The sequence below is a fragment of the Cygnus olor genome, chromosome 10 (assembly GCF_009769625.2).
Source record: "Cygnus olor isolate bCygOlo1 chromosome 10, bCygOlo1.pri.v2, whole genome shotgun sequence".
NCBI lineage: Eukaryota > Metazoa > Chordata > Aves > Anseriformes > Anatidae > Cygnus > Cygnus olor.
In genome coordinates, this window is record NC_049178.1 from 18,567,856 (window position 1) to 18,586,353 (window position 18,498).

Consider the following 18,498-nt stretch of genomic DNA (forward strand, 5'->3'; position numbering starts at 1 on the left):
GATCAGCTACTGAAATGCAGTTTAGGCTGTGCTAGACTTCACTAACTAGAGACTGTGCCAGGAACGATCCTAGACATCCTTCCACTCTAGAACGTGTTTTGGTAGCAGCCTTCCCACCTCAGGGAAACAAAGAAGGGAAACATCGGAAAGCAGCTAAGGACTCCAGCCCTGTGCTATGACTGGGATGTTTCTCACACGAGGTTCCTGATGCAATAACTTCCAAGGTTAGAGCAAGACAGAGGCTGCCCAGATCCTGCTGCTGGCCCTCTGTGCTGGAGAAGGATTCAGGCTCCTGCTGTTAGATATACTTCTATTCAACTACATACTAAGGGCTTTCTCAAAGTTGGTTGACAGCCAGCAGCTGTGGATTTCAAACAACTGGAAGGCTCCTGCATAAGGGAATTAGTGCTCCCTAAAAGCAGAAAAAAATAACAATAATTGAATAAAGAAAATAAGGACCCTAGCATAATTGCAAAGAAGTTTATGGCTTTGATTAGATAACTTTTGGTTATGCAATTTGACAAAGTAACTTAAGGTCAAATTTTCAAAGATGTTGCCTATGTTTTTTTTTTTTTTTCCATGCAATTTTGTTTCTTCTTAAACACTAGTTGCTATTTAAATGTTAAACTGTAGTTCAGGTGGCTGGGTTCAGTCAGGAGTTTTTCTCAGAAACAGCATGCAGCTGGTATGTTAAGAAATAAAACAAACACGCATGATATCTCAATTGCAATTTCAAATGAAATGCACTCTTATTATTTTTCTGTGGTGATGTAATGGGCTATAAGAGATAATGTTCCATTGTATCTAGTAAATGCCACTGAGACCAGTAATAATCTGTTTGCAGAAAGATTCATCTGATTCAAAAGATAATCTGTACATCAGGCCAAGAGAGCAAGTCCAGCAGAAGACTGTTTTGATGACCGTGTGGAGCTCTCCCCTGTAAGTGATGCTTTGGGTTCTTCAGCTAACAGAGCAAGCACGTTGCTGAGCAGCAAGCAGGGTGGCTCAGTGGTGTGGCTGGCTTTGTTGCACTGTTGCTCTGGTAAATAAGCCAGCCTGACAGTCAGGCCAGCATTTAGCTCAACAAAGATGTTTTTCATTATCGAAGTCTAATTCATGTTTCTCTGTTCATCTCATAGACAGAAATTGTGGCACTGCCTCATGTTAGTATAGCCTAGTTTTTTATGGTACTTTGCCAAACTTCTAACATTTGGGCTGAAAACTTCTATTCTGGGCATTGGCCAAGGCAGATTTTTGCTTCAGCCGTAGTGCTTTAGTCATTTCCAAGAGTAAGAGTACAGAAAGAAATACATTGCCTGCCCATGTTAAGAAATTCTGGATACGTTTCCTTTGAGAAGGTTTTAGTATCGATGTAATTTGAAACAAGAACTTGAAGTCTGGCACAGGGATGGTTTGTGTTGTCCTTGTTGAAAGCTGCTAAATTTGGTCAGCTTTTCTGCTGCCGCACTGTGCATGTTCTCGGTAAAAAAGTTGCTACAACTTTTCAGTTTAACTTTTATGAGACTTCTTCGATGATGAACCAACTCTACAGGAAACGCCAGGAGGTACGAAGAGGCCCTGGCACTGCAGTTCCCTTTCCTAATTGCTCTTTGTGACGTTCAGGAGCTGACACCAAAACCAAAAAAGGTCTTTTCGGTGTCCCTCACGGCTGGACCCAGGCAGCCTGACAGAGCCACATGAACTGCACAAGGTGGGTGCAGGTGCTTTATAACATACATAACTGGGCACGTCTGGGGGTTACAGAAAACCAGTAAACACGTGCTGTATGTGGTGGAGGTAAACTGGCCTCCTTCGGTTTGTCTGGATGAGGCAGCCTGTCACTGGATCTGTCATCTGCGTTAACGATGTGTCATGTGTGGTCTCGCCAGTGTGCCACAGATAATGAGCTTAACAAAATGGGGATGCAGAGGGGATGTCTTATATCACATATAATATAAATATTACAGTGGTCCCAGCTGAACCCAAGCAATCCAGACTGAATGGGAAGTTAGCAAGCCAGCTGACTAGGAACAATAGTAAATAGCCTCTGAATGCGCAGGGTGCCAGGAAGAGCTTTCATTAGCATTTATCTAGATTACTTGCTCCCTGACTGATTACACGTGCCCAGCGCTGCAAAACCCTTTTTACCACGATACCTGGCTCCAACTATCAGGCATTTGCCTTGGTGTCCAAGAGCCAGTCTCCAAGGAACTGGGGACAGCAAGCATCCCGAGCGCCTGGCCCAGCAGGAGCGGCGGGGTGTCCTCAACGCGGTGCGGGTGGCGGCTGGGAGGGAATCCTGTCCCAGCATACAGACCCATTTTGCTTTTTGTGTTTGTCTTAGCTGCAACCTGCAATCCCTCAGCTCATAACGACAAACCTAGTTTAAATTTTGCTACTTAAATGTTTGATTTATTTTTTAATTAAGCCTGTCAGGTGTTGGCAGGTAAAGGGAACGCACAAAGCCTGTACACTTGAGGTGCTCTGTCTGCACGGGTTGGTGAATCAGAATAAAGAGGGAAATAAAGCGCTCACGGGGGACTGGCACCCTGGAGGGGAACATTATGAGGGAACTCAAAGGCTAAAAAGCACTCTCTGCCAGCTTTTCAAGGGTAAGGACTTACGCTGCCAAGTGCTGGCTCCTAGACAGCAGTTCCCACCAGCAAGAATAAACTCACGTCCTTTGTGCGAGGAGCAGATGGCACATAGCTACTCCCCAGATCTGGGCAAACACCAAACCGTTGCACTCAGTTCTGGGAGTTCCTAATGTTTGAGCGGTTGACTGCAGTATTAGTAATGGTTTGGCATTGTTTATTTTGTTTCTTTAAATGCAAGTTGGCTTTGTTAGCATGTAGTAACTATTTAACATCGTGTTTTTGTACATATACTTAGCAAATTCTGTTTCAACAAATGATTCCTATTTAAGCAGTGTGATTGTGGAAATGTTTGCTAAATGTATCAATACTTTAATTACTTTTCTTATTTTTACAAATATTTAAGACTTGAGAGAAGCAAAGGCTAGGAAAGAGAACAGCTGTGACTTTATAAATAATTCTCGCATTCGCGTGTTATATAAACAGAAGTCAGGAAACTGTACAGATTCTGATTACATAGGGTGGTGTGAAAGAAAACTGTTTGTGCTACACAACTGGACTTTAAAGCAAGTATCTGGAATTTTTCAAAGTGTTTTAGGGTGCTTTTTAATTATAGCCACTGGGTTACCTCTATTAAAGCTTGAGTGCCTTTTTGTTGAGAATGTGTTGAAGTTCTGTTTCCCTGTGTTTATTTGCAAATTTTAAATACCACAATCCACTGATAGCTGTGAAGTGTCTGATTCTTAATACTACATTTAATTAATGTGGATCTACTTTAAAAACACCTTTCTAAGAAGTCCTTTGTTGAATACTTGCAAGCAGACTAGGATTTTCTATGGCATTGTGCAGGCACAAAAATTGAATACATACTCAAAATGTAATAGCAAAAAGATCTCAATTCTGCAACTTTTTGCATATGGGCATAGCAATCTGCCCATGCACTGGAAGCTTCAAGACTGGAGCCAAAATATTTAAACTAAAACATACCACAAGAGAGGATGTGAAAGCAAATGTAAAACGTTGGCTTTACTCCCATCAGTTAATGTTGATGTCTTGAGATCCTTATTTGCTCCACTTAGCTTCTCTGAAAGAGTTCCAATTCTCAGAAGTAACTTAAATGAAATGATATTTATTGTTAAACCATTGAAAGAACTGTTCTGTCCTCTAAGCTCTTTAAAGAGTCTGATATCTTCTTAATTCATGCCACTTGAGAAAAACAGTAACGTTACAGAAAAAATTAGAGCAACATCGCTGTAGGCACTGCAAGGCCAGCACATACGAGAACGCTACCGTGTTAATTCAGTCTTTCATGAAGCAGAAATGATGAGGTCAGAACAGGGTAAATAACTGTTTAATATGCCACTGAGACCTCGTGATGGAGAGAATGAGGATGCTAAGAGCTGACCTATGGACTACAAAACTCCTCCTCCTGGGGGCTGCCTGTCTGGGTGTCTGTTACTGCAGTGCCAAGAGGTCTTGGTCAACGATTAAGATAAAAGGCGCCCCCTAAACCAGAGATGTACATGCTGGATTTACAGTCACACAGCGTTGGGAGTGGGAGAAACAGGGTTTTAACTACTGAGGACAGAGACTGACCAAATTAAAAAAGAAGTGCTCTTTCACCTTTTAATAAACCAGTTCCAAAATCACCATCTGAAATACTCAGAGCTAGCAATGCCTGAGTGAGGGACCTGGAGGCAGATAACACTCTAAGTAGTTGTTCTTTAGCTCCAATCCTTGACACGGTTTGATACTGGAACAGCCAAGTTTGTCCCTCTAATTTTTTACAGATGATTTAACTAAATATTTTCTACTTCAGAAGAATGACATATAAGGATGCACAAATTGTCAGTTTTTACATGGTAAAAGCACCATGCTCATTGCTAGCAGTTAGAAAAACGTTAAATAGAAAATTAAGAATATTTAAAGGAAGAAAGCAGATCATGAAAGAATATGAGTGTAGAGTCAAATGTTATACACTTGTGTTTATAAGGTTCGTGTGCTGTCCAATGTAAAATTACTTATAGAGCTCCCATCCCCATTTTGCTTTTGCAGTGAAGTATCACTTTAGAGGGATAGTGCTGGTAAGCACAGACTGTGGTGAGTGATGGTTCATTTAAAAATAAAAATGTTTTCTGTAAAAGCGATAATACTCTTTTAATAATCTCAGAGCAAGCAAAATGACTCTGTACTCGAATGCAGCATAAAAACTATTGACACAATACTTAATCTTTGAAACTGATAGACACGTGCCCAAAAGCTAATAAAGTTCATTCTAATACAAATGAGCAAGGAAAATAGTATATCACAGCCTGTGAGAGCTTTGGATCCCGATCATATAACTGTAGCCCAGGGACAAAGAAAATTGAAGTGATTTAGAAAGGCAGCAAATAGGATATATCTGATATTAGGCAGTTTGCTGAAGCAAAACAGTAATGTCAGAAAGATACAAAGGTGTAAAATCCATTTGGCTGTGTCCAAATGCTTCCACTCTTTGACCTTAACGTCTCCAGATGAACTCCCCTTAGGGTCAGCAGAATAATACTTAATAATATATGGTCAGAAACTGCCAAGACCTGCTAAGTGTTATAGTCTTCACCTAGTTTTGTATTTTAGCTACTTCATTCATATTATGAATTTTAAGCCATTTCTATTTGAAAATATTTTAATCTTAATTTCTCAGTTTTTACTGCTCCACACTTAATTTGAAACAGAGCAAAACAGGAATGCCATCTATGGTTCATTAGGTTTTATATTAACCATCTGATGAAAAGGATACGTGGGAATATTAACAGTAAATGGCAGTCAATATGAAAAAAGTTGCTGATATGTTTGCCTTTGTAATCATTTCTAGGTTCAGGTGCACACTAAGAATCTGATTTCTAATTCTCAGAGAGAACTCCTGAGCAAAAAAGACCCAGAAGATGAGCAGACCTTGAATGAAATGGGATTTAAGACTTCTAGGAACAAGGGAAATGTAAGTGTTCATTTCTGTCTTTGAAGTTGGGAAAGCTGCACTTCTACTGAAGGTGATAGGCGTTATTTCCAGAGCTGCTCTGTGTAATTAATTCCACTGTGGACACACAGAGAGCCCAGCAGTGATTGAGGGTCGGGCACAGTGAAGCAACAGTCGTCTCTGCTTCAGCAAAGTACAGTCCAAACAGACCAAACGTACGGGGTAGAAGAGTAACAGAGGCACACGGTGACTCCCACTGGTTTACAGGCACAGAGACAGGCTGTGCCAGTGCTGGGAACTTCACCTGTGTTTTTCTACTGCCAACCAAGACATAATCATGGAATTACCTTCTGAATATGGCAGAACACCGAAGATGTTAAGTCCTACAGAGTGCTCTGGTGCGCTCGGTTATCTATTGTCCAGTGTATAAAACACACCAACGGCGTAGCCTGGTGTCTGGTTTCCATTTATCCTGGTCCCCATATCTTACAGCCTTACCAGCTTATGAAATTGCGGCTACACCGGTTCATTTCTTGTTTCATTATGAAATCAACACTATTGTGATAACACTGATTTGATAAAAGACAGTCTAAGGCCACAGTCCCTTCTCTGCCACAGGAAGGGCACTTCTCACATATAACGTGGTTCACTTTGAACAAGGAATTCTAGTCCAGGGGGTAAAGCCCGTTGCTGGAAACCACAGAGCTCACCGCTTTGGTCCTTCCACAGTTAATTAACTTGATCTTGCTCTACCTTAACTGGTGATGGAAGCTATTTCTACTTGTTATTAGCGCTGTATTTTTGTGCAGCACTGTGAATCAATGGTACGTTACATGTTTACTTTAATGAAAAAAATAAATTACCTACACAGGTTATTGTATTGGCTAACTACGTAGAATTATTATGTAGATATACCTCCTCTGCAATTTCTTCCCTCAAATAACATATTCTGAGAACCACTATTGATTAAGCAGTATTGAAATGAATACAAAAATATGAACATTTGATAAAAGAAATGTGAAAGTACACAGGCAGACACAATGATGAATACCAATAATAACCCAGAAATGCTCATTCCTATCGGAACACACATTTACCCACTGATCTTGTAATTCACAATGAAGTCCCATAGCTGCAGGCTTTCGACAGCGCAGAAACTGAATTCAGATTTTCCTGCAGACTCTTCTTTAGACTGGCAAGTCTACCAAGGAAGTAAGATGCATGCGTGTTTGATTCACTTACACTGCAGAAACAAACCAACATCCTCGATAAGGATTTTACAGACAGAATGTAACTTAGAAGACAAGTATTAATTAATTAGATTGTCGAGTCATATGCACAATAAGTGGTTTTTGTTCGGCCAAAGTATTATTACACATCCAGAATTTTTGTCCCGATGGCTAACTGCAGTAGGACGCTGGGCTCTAAAATGCTGAAGTTTCTGTATCGTTTGCAGATTACTGTTTTTATGTTTTGGGTTGTGGTTCGTCTATTTTGGGGTATCAGGTATAGTCAAGAAATATGTGAAATTTTAGTGAAATTTATTATCCACTGTCCATCTTTGTTACCCTTTGCTGTTCCCCCAGAATGAGAGGGCTGATGCATAGTACCACACTTTCTGTTCAAATTATTTTTGTCTGGCTATGATAATGATAGAAAACTCATATTTATTTTTTTTTAAGGACAGTGCAGTGCAATGAATGTACTGGATTGCATGTACATGTCTACAGGCACAATCAATTCATGGCTGGGGGGAAGAGACTTTAGATTTCTGAGAAATGCACCTATGAGAGCATTAAATAACCCACAAATAAAGCACAGACAATGGGGGCACCTACTTAAAATAATAGCTTAGTTGCCAATATGATGATCAGCATGATTTTCTGTGCTACTTAAAATCCTGTTCTGTTTATTAGCTGTATTTAGCAGGTTATAAACTGCCAAACATGTATTCCTAAGTCTTTGAAATTCAAGTTTCTGTATGCTTTGAGTTTCATGTTCTTAGCAGAAGAGAAAAATCACAATAATTAAAGCTTAAAATATTCTCATTTCATGGTGTGGCTAACAAGTGAAACTACAAGTAATGATGTAATCTAACATGTCAAAAAAGAAAATGAAAAGAGGAGACAGAAGGCAGAATGGAGCCAAGGGATGCGATGTGCCATGTCATCTTCTAATTAACTAACTGATCCTTTAAACTGTCAAAATCAGCAAGGAACTCCATGGCCCAGTGTCTTATTAATATTCATACTAGGCCACTAGAAGCTATGATTCCAGTCCCAGTGGTTATAGTTAAACATTTAAAAAAAAAAAAAAAAGCCAGGCTAGCCAAGGCTTCAACAGCTCCACATTCATAAGGAAATGAAGGCAGGCCACCCTGCTTTCTACAAACCTCTGCTGGGGGAAATTCTCTAAGGATGCATATTGATTTCTGAATTATTATGGGGGTTGTATATTGAAAAAACAATTATTTTTTTCTTGCTACGAGCTGACACATTGTTCATCACATTGAGCTCCATGTTGTCAAATGAAAGAAAGATGCATGTAACGTTTTGTAATACGAGCCCATTTTTAATTTTGAGCATACCAAATGAATACGCAGTTAATAAAACCCTGCCACTTAGAGGAATGGCTGAATTCATTTTGCCTTGTAGGATGCACTTCAGGATTGTTTTTGCAGGAATCTGGGGCCCGCAAGAAAAATAATCTTCCGTAATCTTCTTATAATACAATTATTCTCTTACATTTCAGCTTGCCAGTCTTTTCCCACTCCCACTAAGTAGAGTTTCCTGAACCTTGAAGTCTAAGGGAGCAGCTGACATTTGGTTTCTCCATTCATTTTCTGTTTAATTCCTCATGCCAGGGCAATGTTTTTATTTTTTTAATAAAAAAATAAAAATCCTGTTTTCTCTGTACTATGTAGTATACTTCGGGGCCCAGTACAGGCTGGCCACTGACCGGGATGTTCCTGTCTGCAGCAGAAGATGGGGATGGGGACACCCATCAGCAGCACCCACTGAAGTAAGGGGGAGTTTCTGCACTGGCCTTGTGTAAGTAATTTCAAGACCAGACTATTTTGAGGATAGTTAATCCCATTTTACACTTGCCATTTCTATCTGTGCATGGCATAGTAGAAAGCAATATATTATGCAGCACTTTATAGCAGTATGATCAGTAAAGGAGTAGCAGGGCCATAAATCACATGCTATACCTCCCAATGAAAAAATAATTAAATACTCTGAATCTCATCAATGTATTTAATTGAGATACTAAAGAAAAATATCTTAGGTTACCACCCTACTCCTTCTGTCCCCGTTACCAGTTTCAGATAGAACTTTTTAACAAGTTCACACAGCTCCTAGAGGAAATAAGACTGTACCAGCCACTTTTGCAGCTCGCTGTATGCCCTCATCCCCCACAAACAAGCAGGGCCACAAGCGGTGCTCCCCAAAGGCAGGAGTCCTGCGCCTCCTGCATCCCACACCGTCCCAGAGGACTGATTTTGGGCTCTCACCACAAAGTCCTCTAAAGCCTGAGTCAAGCAGAGCGATTTTTAGTGAGTTAACTATCTGCCCCTGGGACCCACGGCTGCATCACCTGGCCAGGCTCCTGGCGCCACTGCTCAGCCCGATGCCGTGCCAGCGTAGCCATGCAAGGCCCTTGACAGGCTCTGAGGGCCTCCAAAGTCCTCTCCCATAAGGACCGACTTCCCAGACCAATGAACACAGAAACCCTGTGCCTAAAATGTACATAAAAACATCCATACTGTGCCTATGAAGGCCTGAGATTTCTCTGAGTGGCCTCTCAGTGCCAGAAAAAAGGAATCTCTGAGCAAAGATATTAACCCAAAGATATAACATCAGATATTTTATTGCCTTAAATTCTATTATGTATGAAAGGCTCAAAAAACAAAAACAAAAAAAAAGGAGAAAATTGAATACTTAAACTGTCTGTCAGCTAGGTTAACATCAGGCACTGAACTGCCAGACCACAAATCTTGAATATGTTGACTCGAAATGTCTACCAGGAGCATATGTTATGGATCAAAGAACACACTGATTAATCCAGCAGAGACAAAAGTCTGTCACTTTGGTCATGGTGGCATGATGACACAGCAGACAGAGCTAAGGAAGCAAATGAACAGAAAACAAATGCCAATGAATAAAATAGCTCTAAAAGGTAACCTCCCAGAATACCTACCCATAATCTCCCAGTTCTACTAGCTCAAATATTTCCACTCATGGGTGCTCTTTTTTTAGTTCAACATGTCCTGCCTTTTAAAAATCATAAAATTCTTAAGAATTTTGTGTACATTAATGCATATGTTTCCGTGCTACGATTTATTTTAAATCTATTCAAGCAGTTTATAATTTTTATAGTGAAAGCTGACTACATGGAGCTATGTACATTGGTGTGGCGTTAGGAAACAAGAATTCAGAACCACAGCAATTCTGTATTCAGAGCTAGGTTGTTTCTCCTCAGTAGTTTTAATGGTTTATTTTGCATTACTGTCAAACCTTTAAGTAGGGTAGTGTCTTGTCCGTGTGCAGCTTTACAGGGTTTCCTCATCTGACCGAGTTAAGAAAACTTTAAAACTACTTTAAAGGAGAGGAAGATAATGGCACCTTTTCTTCCTAGGGAGCTGCCCAGGAACCTTTTTTCAGGAACCTGAAATTGCTGTGTTGTGAAATCCTGTCAGCAGGAAGAAGGGAAGGCCGACCGTGGCAGGGTGCCTGCGCTTGATACAAGCCTACAGCAAGGTAGGGTTGAAGACAGCCCTGTCTGCCTGTGCTTTATTTCCACATTTATCTCTACTCTACAACACCTCTCTCTGAAGTAGTGCCTCACACGTCACTGCATAAAACAGCAGCCACTCAATATTTTTTTAGTAATTTCCAATATTTTTCCATACAGCATCACAAGTATAGTCACGAACATTTCCCTGTCTGGCGTGGCTTCCCCAACGCATGTTTCAGAAATCCTTTCCCATAACTTACATAGGAACATTTCAAATATTTTTCATTTAGTTTCAGTGTTTCCTTAAAAGTGTTTCAAACATTCTCCATCTCTGCACTTATTTCTTCCTTACTGTAAGTTTAATTTAAAAAAGCTTTGGATAAAAAGTCTTCCCTAAATTCAAGCTTTAATATTGAAAATATTTCTTGTGCATGAGGTACCAAGGCCAAGAGTCTGTGGGGATCCTCTGCTTGTAAACCAGGGGATTTGTACACAGATTATACTCAGAGGCATCTGATTCTTTGGAGAGAATGGGACTCCCAGCACTTGTCTTTTTGCTTCCAGAATAGTCTCTGATTAAGCTCTGTTGAAAGGCTCCCCATTCTGCTTGTCATTCAGTAGTGTTTTAATGTGTCCCCGACTTTTTGAAAAGATAGCTGCCTTTGTCATAATAATATCCTGTCAATGCATGCATGTATAGTTGCTAACTTAATGCATAATTTATGAATTAGGTTTTTCAAAGGTATTCATTGAGCGGCTATATTAACTATACACGTTTTGTAAATTTTCTGTCTCATTTTGGCAAAGGATAAGTTATCAGTAATCTTAGAATAGAGAGTGTATGTGAATGTATGTGCATATTTTATGTTCGGTAATACATATTTATATCATGATATCCAGCAAGCATGTCAGAAAATACATGCACCTCCACTTTTACCTGATCTCATTGCAAAATGATACTATATTTGTGTTTTCTGGAGGAATAAACATTGCTGTATTAGGTAGATTCCTTTAACAAGCTACTGTTCACTTACATTTGTCCCAAGCTGCTTCTTCTGCATAATTTAAAAGACAGCTGTCACAGCTACATGCTATCTTGTCTAAAATCTGACATTTGTACAGTGTTAAAAAAGCCACCTACTGTGCTCAGTACTCTACACGTGAGCGTGTCCATTCCCCTCAACATCAGCTGGAGCTGGGGACACCCCTGCATGGCAGTGGTGCTCAAAACCTTGCAGGTTTGGCTAAAACCAAATCCAGTCGTGCTTTGGGGAAGGTTTAGAAACGAAAGGTGAGAAACCATGAGTCTTTACAGCATTGCTTGCCGTGCCTGCTGCACTGCTGGTGGAGACGGCAGTCTGTCTGCCAGGCCACGGCACATGAGGCCTTGGGGCAAATCCCCGTGTCAGTGCTGGGTCCTCCAGGTAGCACCCAGTGACTGAATCTAACCCCTGGGAAGCAGTCTGGGACACTCCACAGCCCGAACATGGCTTGGAGAAACAGCATTAAGGGACCTTGAAAGGGACAAAACGCTGGAAAAGCAGCAGGAACTCATCAAATCCTGTTACACTACCAGAACGACTGGGACTTTCTTCAGAAAAAGAGTTCAAGTTAATTGCACGGTCAAGACTATGAGCTCAGGCTCCTTGTGACTCAGGAGCTGATTTATGGACTGCGAATATGTATATCCTTTTGAGAAAAGGCCATTTCCTGTTTAAAAATTTAAAAATACTTGATTAAACTCTGCGGTTACCAAACCAAACACATTACACTATTTAGTCCATTAAAACTCCGAAAGCCTGTTACTTATTGTACAGTGAAGCATTGATTGCATTTAATCTTTCCTCCTTCTGCTGTTATTTTCATTTCCTGTGAGCAGCATGCGCTACTGGCAACAAAACACTGTGAGCATTCGCTGGCCACTGCTAGAGTTGATTAAAAAAACCTATTGTCACCGCGACGATATTTATAAGAAAATATCTGCATTTTATGAACGATTCTTACTATTACTATTGTAACAAACATGAAAGCTGGAGCCAGATGATAACAAGGATACTTGAGCAAGCTCCACTGGAGAACTCTTATCTTTTACAGTTAAATTAAGTTAGTGTCATAAGCTTTGATCCATTCAACTGTTTGATATATTACACGACTTTATGAAAAGCACTTTTTAACTGAAGCTAAAACCAGCGCGAGCGTGTTTCTTAAAGGGGAAAAAAAGAAAGCCGACTTTGACCTTTACTATAATTGTCCAATAATAGTTTGTTATTTACCAAGTAACAAAGGTAAATACTATTATTACTCTAACTTTCACTGCTGTGGTTATAAATACACAGGGGAAATGATGCAGTCAGACCCTTTTTTTTCACACATCTACTCATGGGCTCTTTATACAGCTGAGGCTGTCTCAGAAGCGGCAGTCAGAGCAGTCAGGGGCACTTATACAGAAAATCTCACTAAGTTGGAGCACAGCGCCAGGCCCTGGGATACAACATTAGTGCCATAGATAATGAAAATCCATAAAGATCAAGTTCAGAAATACTTTTCTATGGAGTTCATCAGCCAGTGCTAATTTCATATTCTAGGGCTCTGTTTCTCCATAGGTTGGTGAAAAATGCAAGCTTCTAAAGGCTGTGTTCCGGGTCTGTGGTTCCAATGGCTTTCCTTTTGCCCTGCCACTCACACCTTTCAAGACACAAAGCTGTAACAGCACAAAGATGCTAAACTGCAGTCTTTGTAAGTCTATCTCATTTCAAAATCATGGAATAATTTTTGAAAAACAATGTGTTCTCAAAAAGTTGTAATACATACAGTACAGATAAAGTCTACTGAGTAAAATGGTTTTATATTGAGAAGTGAAACTTTGCTCCTGGTTTTGGCTTTCATTTAAAATCAAAGAATTTATTTTCCTCTTATCTCCTTGTGTATAAACTCTGTTGTGAACTTTCTCTAGCAAATTTCGGAGAAATGGTGATGGAGAGTTACTGACTTTGCAATTCATGGAACAGTGAGTTTGATGTTTTTTCCTTTCTCTTACAATCACTTTATCTAAAACTCAGGATTTGCATTAGTGCTTTTTCAGCTTAGGGTGGTGATTCAGCTTAAAGATGATTTTTGCTGTCGGTGAGCAGAATTAGAGATGACTTCTCAGATCTTCTGCAGAGTCTGAATTTGTCCTTGTTTAGTTATCAGGAGGAGAAATAAAGAAGAAAGGGAAGACTTACTGTTCTTCCAAAAAATACATCATCTCTGAATGGTGGGGGGGCAGGAATTGCTATTATAAAATACAATATTGTCAGAAACTTCCAAAAGGTGTCGTGCTGGGATTTTTAAATGCCCAACATTAATTTAACTCAAAATGCTGCCCCAATGGAAATAAGATTATTATCTCTGTTAAAATACATCTTCGAGAACCTAAAAAAGCTTTGACTCATCACTCAGATATACTTAACGTTACATCTTTAAGTTGTTGAGCAAGTCATTTTTAAGATAAGTCTATTTGATTTTGTGGCTTTTAAAAGTGACCATTTGTTAGAGAAAGCGTATCAGCAGGAAGAAATTGTGTGATTTTTTTTTCCTGCTACTGTGGATATAGCCTTTTGGTTGCTCTAGTAATTACTTGGATCAGACTACAGGACTTTTACGATTAGCCTGCAAACTTTCCTCCTACCTGGAAGATAAAGTATTAATCTTTTCAACTGTCACAGCACATAGCCAGCATTGTACTCTTGGTCATGATGGTAATTTCTTAAGTCACATGCTTAGGGTTAAAATCTTGCTCTTGAGTTGCAATATGTGACTAGGATTTAAGTATCTGTTTTGTGTGATTAAGAGTAATTCTGAGCAATTAAAGAAAACAGTTCACTTGTGGCAGGTGGCAGAAAGCTAAAGAAGATAATTACTCTTTTTAGCCATCTGTGTTAGCTGCCATTAGCAGAATTAAACTGAGATTCACCACTTTGAAATCCGAGGCAAAGTTCCTTTCCCTTAACCACATAATATAACATTGTCTGAAGTCTAATTAGGGGGAAAAAAGAGGTAATTTAATCCTGCTTGCCATGGGGTGCCTATTTATTAATTTTATTAAAAGCGTTGGTACTCCAAGTTACGATAAATTGAACAACTGCTTGTATTAAATGTCTTTGAGTTGTATGTTGGCTTTGAAAAACTGTTCAGCTTTGAGGAGTTTGTCCTGGAAAGTCCCAATCTATGCCATCAACAACTGCAGAAATGAACTTCTGTTGAAAAGAAGAAACATTTCTTATTAGGATTATTCATATTAGGATTTTGTTAAAATTAATGTTGTCTTGCACTATAACTGTAGAAAGATACAGACCCAGCCACTGTATTAGAGGGACAAAAGGTTACTCTGGAACAACTGCAAATAGCAGCGATACATTTGAGTACTGAAATACTAGGGCTTGGGACTTTTTATGGTAAACATTATGCTTAATCAACAGTAGGAGTTTTCATGTCTGTAGAATGATCCCAGCTGATTATTGCACCTTCCTTGCTGATTAATACCAGCAACAGTTCACCTAAAAATAGATGGATTATCTTAAAGGAATTATGTTGGACTTTAATGGCTGTAATGACAAATTATAAATTTGAGAATATATTATGATTCCTCTCTTGTCTGAAATAGTTGACGATTGTATTTTTCAAAACCCGAATCTGCACTTACTGGCCTTTCTTGTGCTGCAAGCATCCTTTAGCAAGGAGAGACATAGGATGCCTGGAAAATGCTATCCAACTGACTCAGATCTGGTTTCAGAAAGTACCTTTCTGTAAAGGCAGAAAAAAAAGGGGGAGATTTAAAGATCTGAGATGATCTTTAAAAAAAGCAAATGCTTAAAATCTGATCTTCAGCTGATATAACAGCCATACTACAAACGAAGGACTGAGCTGACAGACAGGATGCAGGATGTAGGAGGATCTGCAGCCCTTTCAAGCAGTACCTGGAGACCAGGCCAGATACTCCACAGTGCCTAAATGCCACTAAACTTCCATGCTCAGGCCACCGAACCCCAGTTCAGGTGTGGTATAAATGCAAGCTGATGCCAAGCTGATCAGGCAGTTGGAACAAGCTAACCTGTAGCTACAGCTAGATAAATGAAATAGGCATTTCCATAGATTAGATGTGATTCTGTACAAAGCTTCTCACTGGCTTTATTGTGCTTTCATCCATAAATCATTGCGATGTTCCTTTAGCTAGTGAGTTGTCTTTATTTGAAATAAAGAAAATATTTGCTATGGAGGAAGTATAAACAAGCTGAATTCAAATGAATAGCTGTATGTTACATAGACAAGACAGTTATTCAAACCTCCTCTAACGCACCAGCGTACTGGAAGTGGCGTGCAAAGTTTGTTTGGCTGTGCAGCCGCGTGGCCTTCCTCAGCAGAAGATGCTTCTTACGTCTTCTTCCCTTTCTGGACTGTGTTCTGGGGCTTCCGTACAAAAGAAAGAAGGGAGTGGGAGGCAGATATTGTGCAGGAGAACAAAAGCCCTTCAAATAACTCTTTTAGACACATTTCATGCTATAATTGAATGAATTGTACAGAAAATCCTATGTCTGTAGAATACAACTCCCCAGGTGCTCTCAGCTACTATATCCGCAGCTGTTTATATTCAAACTAGGTAATTTAATACACTTACATCTGTGTATATTGCACAGTGTATTTTAAAATCAAATGGCTATGAATTTTGATTTGGAACAAAGCAAATGCCTATGAAGAGACGCTGCCTTTCTCCTTGGACCTTGCTGTTCATCTCTAAACGTTTAAGCAATATTAAAAATAGAGCATTATGCTGAGACATAAGCTCTGTTTTCAGTGACTGCGTAATGTCACTGACATGACATACATGCACAAAAAAATGTATGTGTCACGTCAGTTGGCAAATCAGCTACTGCCTGGTATTCCCCAAGGGGTGGATTCATGCACGAGGCTGCCAAAAGAAGGGTCGTGATTCAGTTTGGCAGGGGCATAGCCTGGACACATTTTCATTTAATTGTTCCTTGTCATGTGAGATGCGGTCCTGGGTGACATTGTGGCTAGAGCAATACAGAAAATAAATACCCAGAATCTCTAAATGCTTTGTTTACTTTACCAGTGATCATTAGAGATAACAATAATTAGTGTTTCCTTTTCTCCCACTTTGTTTCCATCATTTCTGCCTGAGCGATGCAGAAGTCAGCACACAAGACCTACGGTACATTAAAACGGGATATTCTCCCTGGCTGATTTCTAATGTTACAGTCAAACTGCTTGTGCCTCACTTTGTAACTTCATCAACACAGGGAAGAAAGGCTAAAGATACTTCTTAGGTCTCCCTGTAAAGCCTGATGGCTAGGGATGTCCTACAGTTTATTCACAGCAGGAATCAGTGTAATTGTCAGCTCCATATTTCTCTCCTAAAGAGCTGTCTTTGGCTAAAGGGAGAAAAAAAAAGTGAACAAGATTTTACAAATTTGGCATATGGTAGAGTAAATGAGGAGGCTGAAAATGTCTCAGCTGCTACACAGCACTGGACAGAGAACACCCTTCTGGGGTGGCTGTCCCATCCCGTCCCTTCCCTTCCCTCCGTGGCCACCACACTGGCTGGCTGCGGGGCAGCACCCTTGGCCAGGCAGCTGGGTGGACAATCAGAGGGGCACCTCACACCCAGCCTGGGGGGGGGACCCCAAAAGTCACAGGGGACCTGGGCAGCGTGCCCTAACAGCCCTCTGCTCCTGGGACCCCTGGTGAACCAGAGCCCGATGACCCCGGCTCTAGCTGCTCATTTACTGGCACCAAGGAAAAGGTCTTTGTTTCGTTTGCCCACAATAAGCTCTCCGACTCCTCGTGCAATTAGCATTTAAGAGTGTGTCCAGTGGTTGAAGGAGTCGCCCATTTAATTGTATAAAAGCAAAGGTTTAACCACAAAAGCTGCCAGACACTCCCACAATGAGCATTTATCAGCCACGCAGAACGTCCTCGAGCTATATATTCATCAAATGTTTATTGATTTAAGCTTTGGGCATTTTACAGGATTAGAAATTATTACTTCTCATTTAAATAGTGTTTAGAGGACAGAAATAAAATACAAAACACTATTTATAAAACAATAGATTTTTTAAGGAATGCACACCAGAAAATTGGAGAGCAGGAGCCTCTCTCCAGTGTTTGGAGCTGAAGAGGGGTCTCTATACAGCCACTAGCTGAGTATTAGAAATAAAGTGGGCCCATTTTTCACCTTAAGTGAGACTTTGCTCTTCCCGGTGACTGCTCAGAGGAGAGGATATCAGGTCCCTGAAAATGTTTGCAATTACGTGAGAAGCATGGAGGGCTGCTTCTCCTGCTTATTTGGTTCTGACAGTCTGATTGTTGATAAACATCCGAAAAATGACAAAACTCCTTCCTTTTTAATCCTACACTGTTTCCAAATGCAGGCAGCGATCACTGGATTTTTGAACTCTGCTGAAAATGGTGTTTGGTCACTCAGAAAAAGGGTTATCTAATTCTGAGGGGAAACTTTCCACCTACTGCAGTCAAAGCTGATCAGCAGAGATGCGTTCATCAGCATGCAGTCTTTAATTGAAGTGACGCACTCTTTGGGGGGAACAAAGCACTCACACGCTCTATGTCCAAGGATGTAGATATAAATATGTTTTGTCGATCTTCATGCAGGGCTCAGCCGTGATGAGCCACACGAGCCGCTGGCCCAGACCAGGACTGTCCCTGCCACCAAAGTCAGGCCTGAAGAATTTGCTGTTTCTCATCTGCAGCCTTCACCTTCTCGTAAGGAAGTTCATTTAAGGGTGTGTTTATATATATAAAAGGTATTATCATTTAATATGTTATCTTGGCCTTTATCGGCTTGTCCTATACGTAGCCACGAGAGTGTGACATTTGTTTATAGCTGAAACCTGCTTTAAATGAAGGGCATCTCACACAGCAATTTGTCAGGGGCTAAAGAGCCCGGGGCTAGGAGTAGACATTCACTTACAGATTCTTTGGACTATTTTAAACAGGCCTTTGGGACCTCCCTGCTGACCAGCCCATAACATGCCCTTCTGTAGCATCTCACTGTGCTATTTCTTTTAATTGACTAACCTCAACACTGGCTGTTCAAAATCACTTTAACCCAAACATGCCCCCGGTCTGAAGCTCCTAATGACCTTCCCCTGGCCCTAAACACATATGGCTGAGACAATGCAAACATCATTTGGA

At 40.4% G+C, this 18,498-nt stretch overlaps 1 protein-coding gene and 1 long non-coding RNA gene across 2 annotated transcripts in view; one reads left to right on the plus strand and one right to left on the minus strand.

Moving 5' to 3' along the window:
- Window positions 1–18,498, minus strand: part of PDZRN3 (PDZ domain containing ring finger 3) — a 133,065-nt gene that overhangs the window by 32,041 nt on the left and 82,526 nt on the right. The gene's annotated exons all lie outside the window — the stretch shown is intronic.
- On the plus strand, window positions 8,480–18,082 carry LOC121075382. The gene is made up of 3 exons (XR_005822941.1): window positions 8,480–8,600; window positions 10,189–10,310; window positions 17,956–18,082. It is a non-coding gene; the product is annotated as an uncharacterized LOC121075382 (long non-coding RNA).